Below are 8,794 nucleotides of genomic sequence, written 5' to 3'. Positions count from 1 at the left end.
TCTTAAACGGGTCGTGCTCGTACCTGCCCATGGGCCGCGACCTCGGCCCAAACCCGACCCGGCACTAAAATATTTCGTGTCGTGTCATGTCTGAACCGTGCTTTTTTCGTGCTTCGGACCGGTCCATCAGGCCCTACCCAAATGTACAACTATAGCCGCGCCTCTTAACCGTGTTGTGTAGCTCTCACGCGATCCCTACCCTCGCGCTTTTGTGTTTTGTGCTCGCACCTCCACCCCAACTATCGCAAAGCGAATATGATTTTCAATCGGTTGTTTATAAAATTTATATCTATTAAGCTAGTACATATTATTTTTTATATGGTTAATTTAGTAGTTAGTGTAAACATTTAGTATATTAGTATTGTAAACCTAATTACAATTAAAATATAAAATGGCTAGTTTTTTAAGTTAATTAGATTGAATATTTTACTACTAATTGGTATAAGTATTAAAACAAAGGGAAATTTGGATCTATACCATTAAAAGATCACCACTTTGGATCCATACCATTACTATCTCACTTACATGTGGGTCCACATGAGTCAATGACATGTGGAGTCCATGGTATATATCTAAAGTTTGGATCTTTTAATGGTATAGATCCAATTGTTCCTAAAACAAAATATGTTAGTATAAAATAATTTAATTCAAAACAACCGCACGTAATTTCTGTCAGGTTTTATTTTAAAAAATATTGAGATTAGTGTTATGATTCGTATATCTTAAAGAGGAAAGAGGCAAAGCAACTATGTCACGGGCTCCTATGCAACACACATATTATATTGCGCCGCCACGAACAGTCACATGCATGGGCATGTGCCACACCACACCTATTCTAATTTCTGTGTGTTCGAACCCAAAAATGACCGTGCGGACGGTCCGGCCCGGAGGCCGGACGGTCCGCGGTCCGGACCGTCCGCGGTGGTGGCGCGGACGGTCCGCGCGTGCGCAGAGTCAGTTAGGGTTCCTAGTTTCTCGCGGGATTTGTTACCTAAAACCGCGGGATTAACTCGGAAATCAGTTGGAAGCGGATCCAGACCTCCCCCTTTATATAGATGAAGGGCTACGGCCGATTAAACCCCCAACAATCGAACAAATCAAGTCTATTACTCGCTTTTACCTTATGCATTAGGAGTAGTTCTAGTCTAGTTCTAGTTTAGCCCTAGTTTAGTATTCCAATCCCCAAATTATCCGCCTCTCCTCGACTCTACGTCGATTAGAGGAGTCTAGGTCGGCCTGCCCGAGCCTAGACAACTCCTAGGATCTCTCCTCCCCGACGGGGTCCCTCCCGGGAGCGAGATCCAGGCGCCGTCGGCGATCTACCGCCGCCCTGCGCACGCGCGGACCGTCCGGCCTCAGGGCGCGGACCGTCCGGACGTCAGGCAGGGAACCCGGGCTCCTGCACCAGGTCGCGGACCGTCCGGCCCTGTGCCGCGGACCGTCCGCGCCTGACCAGAGAGCGCCGTCGCCTCGCACCAGGCCGCGGACCGTCCGGCCCCTGCGCGCGGACCGTCCGTCCCTGTGCAGAGGGCACCGCCGCCGGTTCTTCTTGAGTGATTGGCGCTCCGAAAAAGCGTCAACATACTTTTTGGCGACTCCGCTGGGGAATAGGTGTCTAGATCTGCTAAAAATTGGCCCATAAATGGCCGGTTCTAAGGATCACACCAAGATCTCCACTACCAACATCATCAAGCCGGCCATGGAGGCGCTCCCGGCTGAGGACCAAAGGCCCTTTGAAGACCTCGTAATGCACGATGAGAAGGAGGTGATGCGGCAATGGAACGAACAACGTGACAAGGAAGAGGCGGAACTACTGCATAAACTCTCCGAACGGCGCAAGGAGGCGGCGGACAAGTACTTGTCACACTTCACGGTGGATCGCCACCAAAAGATCGTCCGTCAAGGGGAGATCGATATGGAATCTCTCCTACCTCCACTGCAGGGTCCCGCTGTAAGTACTCCAGATCTATCCCTTACGACTTTTATGGATCAACGAGGAGATCAGTTAAAGCGATATGTAGATGAATCTATTAAAATGCATTTACGTGCATACGAGAAATCAGCTGCTCCTAATTTTCCATCGCGAGAGTCTAATACAGTGCCACCCACGTCAAACACATCGGCTATAAACGGGTCACCTTTGACCCAGCCATCATATGGTATGCCGATGCACACTTTCGTGTCACCATCACAGCCGCAACCACTAGGCACGCGGCAGGTACTGGACGCGACCGGACCGTCCGAGCATCATCTCAGACAGTCCGGTTATACCGCGGACCGTCCGGCGTATTTCGCCGGACCGTCCGACCAGATACAGGCCCGCACACAAAACACTCAGGTCGCACCGTACATGGCCGGAACATCAGGATACAACCCTGAACACTTCGGCCCCATCACGGACCATCCGGTGCATCACGCCGGACCGTCCGGATATGGCATGAACCGGCCGACGTATTACGCTGGACCATCCGACTCTACACGGGCCCATGCGCAGACTGCCCAAGTCACGCCATATATGGCCGATCCATCCGGGTACAGCCTTGGACCATTCGGCCCGATCGCGGACCGTCCAGTTCTTTACGACAGATGGTCTGGGTACGAGACTACCCACGTAGCACCATATACAGCTGGACAATCTGGATATACCTTCAGACCATTTGGCCAGGTCGCGGACCATTCGGCCTCTTACGCCGGACCGTCCGGATATGCATACGCAGAGCCGAGAGCTGCGCAATACGCATAGTTCCCACATTCATCGCAGCAACATTATGGTGCCCCACCAGCAACACATTATAATCATGCCATACCACCTCATGGACATAGGGCTGAATATTATTCGGCCACAAGAGAGCCTGAGGGGTATAGGGCAGGAGCTGGTGACATTAATAGGACACCTAACACACACCTCAAACATACCTGGGAGGAAAGCCGACAGAGTAATGTCAGGCAACCTGAAATCTCCACCCACAAACTCAATGGATGGTCGCCAGACATGGCAGAGAGGGTCAGAGACGAGGTAGCCGAGATGTTCAGGGACAAACTCGGTGTTAGTGTGTCAGGTACAGGGCAATCGTATCGGAAGCCTTATAGCCACCGATTCGACACCGTGCCATACCCACAGGGAACTAGAATACCAGACTTCTCTAAGTTTTCTGGTGAAAGTGGGAAAAGCACACACGAACATATAAGCCAATTCATAGCACACTTGGGAGAATTAGCTGATGGGGAAGCCTACCGCGTTCGTTTATTCTCGTTGTCCCTTACTGATACTGCATTTGCATGGTACGCTGCTTTGCCACCAAATTCTATTAACTCTTGGGAAGAATTAGAGCAGAAATTTCATGAGCACTTCTTCTCAGGAGAACATGAGTTAGAATTGGCTGACTTAGCTTCAGTCCGACAGGGGCCTGAAGAATCGGTTAATGACTATATCCGGAGATTCCGGGACACTAGAAACCGATGCTTTCAGATTCATGTCGCGGAAAAACAACTAACAGGGCTAGCTTTCAATGGGTTGCGACCCTACTTAAAAGAAAAATTAGATGGCACTCAATTCTTTTCGCTAGTGCACTTGCACCAGCGGGCTATGACATGTGAAAGCCGAAGTAAGGAAACATCAAAATCGGCTAGCCATAAGATGCATCTAGTGGGATACGATAACTCGGACGATGAATCCACGGATGTATACACCGCCGAACTGGTTTGGCCAGGGCAGGCTAAACCTTCACCATGTTCTGCTTTACAGTCGATTCGAAAGAATCGACAAGAAGAAGTTAAGTTTACGTTTAATGTTGCCAAATGCGATAAAATATTTGACGAGTTACTGAAAAACGGCAACATTAAATTAACTCATACTATTCCTCCTCCTGATGAATTAAAGAGGCGTGCTTATTGTAAGTGGCATAATTCCTTTTCTCATGCCACCAATGATTGTAATGTTTTTCGTCGACAGATACAATCGGCCATAAATGAGGGTCGATTGGCTTTTCAGGAGATGCAAGTAGACACACAACCCTTTCCTGTTAATACAATAGAACTCACATGCAAAAAGGTCTTGGTTCGGCCCGAAATGGCCGATAAAGGCAAAGGCAAGGGTATCGTCATTTGCGATCCCCGCATGTCAGATATATCACAAAAGGAGATTGCTCGAAAGGCGTCGGACTAGAAAGCTAAAAAGTCCGAAGACACTGGGGGGCAGGCACAGTTAATGAACCAAACACATCAGCCTAGCCCGAACATCGTAGATGGTCCGGCACCTACGTGCGGACGATCCGGTGCTCAGACAAACGGTCCGGCTAACTCAGCCGGACAGTCCCCCTATGACCAAAGGCGTCAACCTCTACATAAAGCAAGAAAAAAGACGCAAGGTCAAAGCACATATAATCGGCTGATCAAAGCCGATCCTACTTTTGATCAGTTGCTCTCCAAAAATGCTAGCAAAAAGACTGTTCCACGTGATCGGTCAACAAAGAAACCCTGGCCACCTGCTAAAACAAAACGGTTAAACAAAACGGCCCAAAAGGCGACACAACAAGCATCGCCTATTCATTCTATGAGACCAGGGTACTTTCCACCTATTTACTCATCGTCGGTATATTATCCTGTTCAAACATGGAATGGCACGATGATGAATCCATGGTACATGTATAATCCCTTCGTCTATCCAGACTGGGGGGCACCTCCATTCTATTCCTTTTGATCCATTGATCAAATGGTCATGGCCGAGAAAGATACAATCCGAAACGGCCTTTATATTGGTGCTTTATTGAATAATCTCCATATCGAAAAGCCGGTGACTTACATCAGGTTTAGTTCATATGCTTTTGGTTCGTCAAACTTCACCAAAAGGCAGGGGGGCATATGTTCGAACCCAAAAATGACCGTGCGGACGGTCCGGCCCGGAGGCCGGACGGTCCGCGGTCCGGACCGTCCGCGGTGGTGGCGCGGACGGTCCGCGCGTGCGCAGAGTCAGTTAGGGTTCCTAGTTTCTCGCGGGATTTGTTACCTAAAACCGCGGGATTAACTCGGAAATCAGTTGGAAGCGGATCCAGACCTCCCTCTTTATATAGATGAAGGGCTACGGCCGATTAAACCCCCAACAATCGAACAAATCAAGTCTATTACTCGCTTTTACCTTATGCATTAGGAGTAGTTCTAGTCTAGTTCTAGTTTAGCCCTAGTTTAGTATTCCAATCCCCAAATTATCCGCCTCTCCTCGACTCTACGTCGATTAGAGGAGTCTAGGTCGGCCTGCCCGAGCCTAGACAACTCCTAGGATCTCTCCTCCCCGACGGGGTCCCTCCCGGGAGCGAGATCCAGGCGCCGTCGGCGATCTACCGCCGCCCTGCGCACGCGCGGACCGTCCGGCCTCAGGGCGCGGACCGTCCGGACGTCAGGCAGGGAACCCGGGCTCCTGCACCAGGTCGCGGACCGTCCGGCCCTGTGCCGCGGACCGTCCGCGCCTGACCAGAGAGCGCCGTCGCCTCGCACCAGGCCGCGGACCGTCCGGCCCCTGCGCGCGGACCGTCCGTCCCTGTGCAGAGGGCACCGCCGCCGGTTCTTCTTGAGTGATTGGCGCTCCGAAAAAGCGTCAACACTGTGCACAGTACCCGGCCGGAGGAGGAGGAAGTGCATTCTAGTACGTGGTGGGGCTCTCATGGAACGGAGGTTATCTCTAGGCCGTCGTCTGTAGCAGCGCATGCAGTCGGGTGTGAGGGAACAAAATGCTCTTCAGAAAACTATTTCTGCTTGTCCAGTGTCGTCTTAAACTAGCGACCATCGACCAACGCCCTTTGGGCAACCACGAACGCTAGATTAAGCTGTGTGTTATGGTGTGTCCAAACAAGAAGAGACAGGACAATTAAGAAGATGCTGGCATGTGTGGTCGATCGACCAGAACGCGTGGCAGCCACGAACAACAAGTCGATCGGCTTCTTCCTGGCTCAGCACAAGTGGCCGGGGTAGTCGGGCAAGTTTTGGTGGCTGGCCGCGCCGGCACCAGCAACGCACACCTTAATTACTTATTGCAGGCTATGCACTGTCATGTCGACGCACCATTTTGCAAGCTCACTAGTATATTATTATCAGTTGCCATATATGTCTTGTGTTTCAGTTGCTGGCCCGTATGTTTGACCGGCACCAGATCCTTTTGTGGCTGCCTCTGGCTGCTGGTGCTACCGCCCTGCATGTGCGCTCTAGGTAGTAGCCCAACATGTGGAGTGCAAATGATGATGTGCTGCATGCATGCTCGCTCCATCTATGCCTGCTGGCCTTGTTGCGTTGCGGTAGCCACCACTACTATCTCAGGGTCATGATTGATTGGGGGCGGGCGGGTACCTAGCTATAAAAGATCCATGGATATGCTATTGTGTGGTCGATGCCATTGCCATCCATCCGTATAATGCATACAGTATGCGATGCATGCACCGTATATCATCGTAAAATACTTTGGGCATAGCACGTACGTACATTCGGAACCATTTGATGTGTATAGGTTATCGATCGCTTTTGATTTGATCAGGCAAGAGCAAATGCAAATTAATTACGAACACAGAGAGCAAACTAACTGTGCCATGCATGCATGCATGCGTCTTTCAAGCGTGATGAGCTACCGGCTAGGAATATATAAAGGCAACAGTGTGACAGTGACGACTGTACTCACGAGTAGTGTGCTGCCACACCCAGCAGGTCGATACCGTACGTAGAGAGAGGCACGCCCTGTCCTCCCTCCTCCCTCCCTTTCGCTCCATCCCCCCTCGTGATCTGTTCCTCACCTGCTGCCTGCTGTGTGCGACGACCTCACCTACCAGATGAAGCCGACGGCAGCAGTCAGCAACAGAGAAAAAAAAAAGAGGAATGGTCACGGCACATCCTCACAAGACGACCCACCACCGGCCGGCCCCTGGTGTGCCCTGACCGGCTGACCCTGAGATAGAGAGACGAACGGCATTGCATGCCATGTTCATTGTTCCATGGCTTGGCGCGTCTCAAGGGATCGGAGCGAGAGCACTGGACCACGGCACGAAAACGATGTTTCCATGCGCAGACAGGGCAGTCAATCGTCGAGCTCACGACCTGGTGCTATGAACATGCTTCGGCAATTATACCTCGCGTCGTCGCTCACCAAACTCCGGTCCATGCATGGCATCAAGCCAACTATCCATCACCTAGCGTGATAGAATCAATATAGTCCATCAACATTCAGATCCAACTGAGCCACTTGTATTGAACCGGGCTTCCAACCAAGAACATCAATACCGGTTGCTTTTGAACCGGTACCGGCTCCAGCGTCTTAACTTTCGCGCTTTCTCGTGTAAGACATTTAAGGCCTGTTTGGTGTGGCGCCTCGACCGTCACACCGCGTGTAACTTGGCGGCGGTCAAATTGACCGCCACAACTACGGCGGTTGAAGTGCGGCGGGTTGTGCCTTTAGTACCACCATGTGTCTCCAAACCGGTACTAATAATATTAAGTAATCAACACCATTTCAAGACACTGGCCGGTACTTATATATACACTTCGAGCTGGCACCAAACAAAAAAGGGAGAAATATTTCGTACCGGTTCTAGCAAAACAAATATGATCGGGTTACAGTCCAATACATAAACAAAAATATGTATTTCAAAATGTAAAAAAAGGGATTTTTGTCTTAAGCACACAAAAAATATTTTATGGATAACACACTACAAAACTTGCTTTATCCTAGTGAACACCTTAAAATATGTATTTATGTATAGGGCTTCATATCAATTTAAAACTCTTTTTTCTGCATTTAGGAGAGAGAGCATGTCTGTTAAAAACGTTAAAATGCCCCTAGTACTGATTCACCCATGAACCACTTATGTGTCGTGTGGTACACTATTAATATGCATCATATAAAATTTGTATTATTATTTTTAACATTTTAACTAACTCAAAAGTTGTAGATCTCATCGATAGCTATAGTTTTGTTGCAAAAGCTCTCCTCATTTGTCACCGTAAAGATTAAAGAAACACACGATATTTGTGATGTGGCAAGACCTCATACGTAATTAATTAATATATTGCTAAAATTTATATTGTTTTTAGCATTTTTAATGGCCTCAACCGAGAGGTACATATTTTGTTTATAAAGTTTTCGATGCCATTAAGAGTTACAACGTTCATATAAAAATATCTCCATTTGGCATTGTATAAGAAAAACATTGTTTTTCTATGATCAACATATGCTTGTACGCGATTATTATGCCGCTAAAAACGTTATATTAGTCTTTCGAGCATCTCAATGGTCATAAAAAACTTAAAACTAGAAAGTTACATATCTAACCGAGATATATAATTTTCATATAAAAATTATCTCCATACAATGTCGTATTTGGAAACAAATGATTTTTTTCCTAAACGTCATGATTATTCTCCACACCTAACACTTCTTCTGTTCTTTTTTTATTTATCGCATTTTAGTTCAAAAATAAACTAGATAACGATAAATATTCAAGAACAGAGGTAATATAATTAATTTTAGATTAAACATATATTTATTAATTAACATGTATATGTGTATCTACATTTATCATTATTCTGATGGAAAAAGAGGGCTAGAAAGGAACACATGAATTTTATAGGAATTTCATAGGAATTAGTTAAAAACACAGAAAAAGTGTAGGATTCAGAAAATTTTCCTTTGTTCCAAAAGAGCTCTATATTTTGGAACTGACGGAGTACATTTGTACGACAAGGTTTATCACGTAACAATCACCACCTAACGTAGCAGGCGTTGATACGTCGATATATTTTTAATGTCAGAAATAAGCCT

The sequence above is a fragment of the Zea mays genome, chromosome 9 (genome assembly GCF_902167145.1).
Source record: "Zea mays cultivar B73 chromosome 9, Zm-B73-REFERENCE-NAM-5.0, whole genome shotgun sequence".
Taxonomy (NCBI): Eukaryota; Viridiplantae; Streptophyta; class Magnoliopsida; order Poales; family Poaceae; genus Zea; species Zea mays.
Note: the sequence above shows the minus strand (reverse complement) of the source record.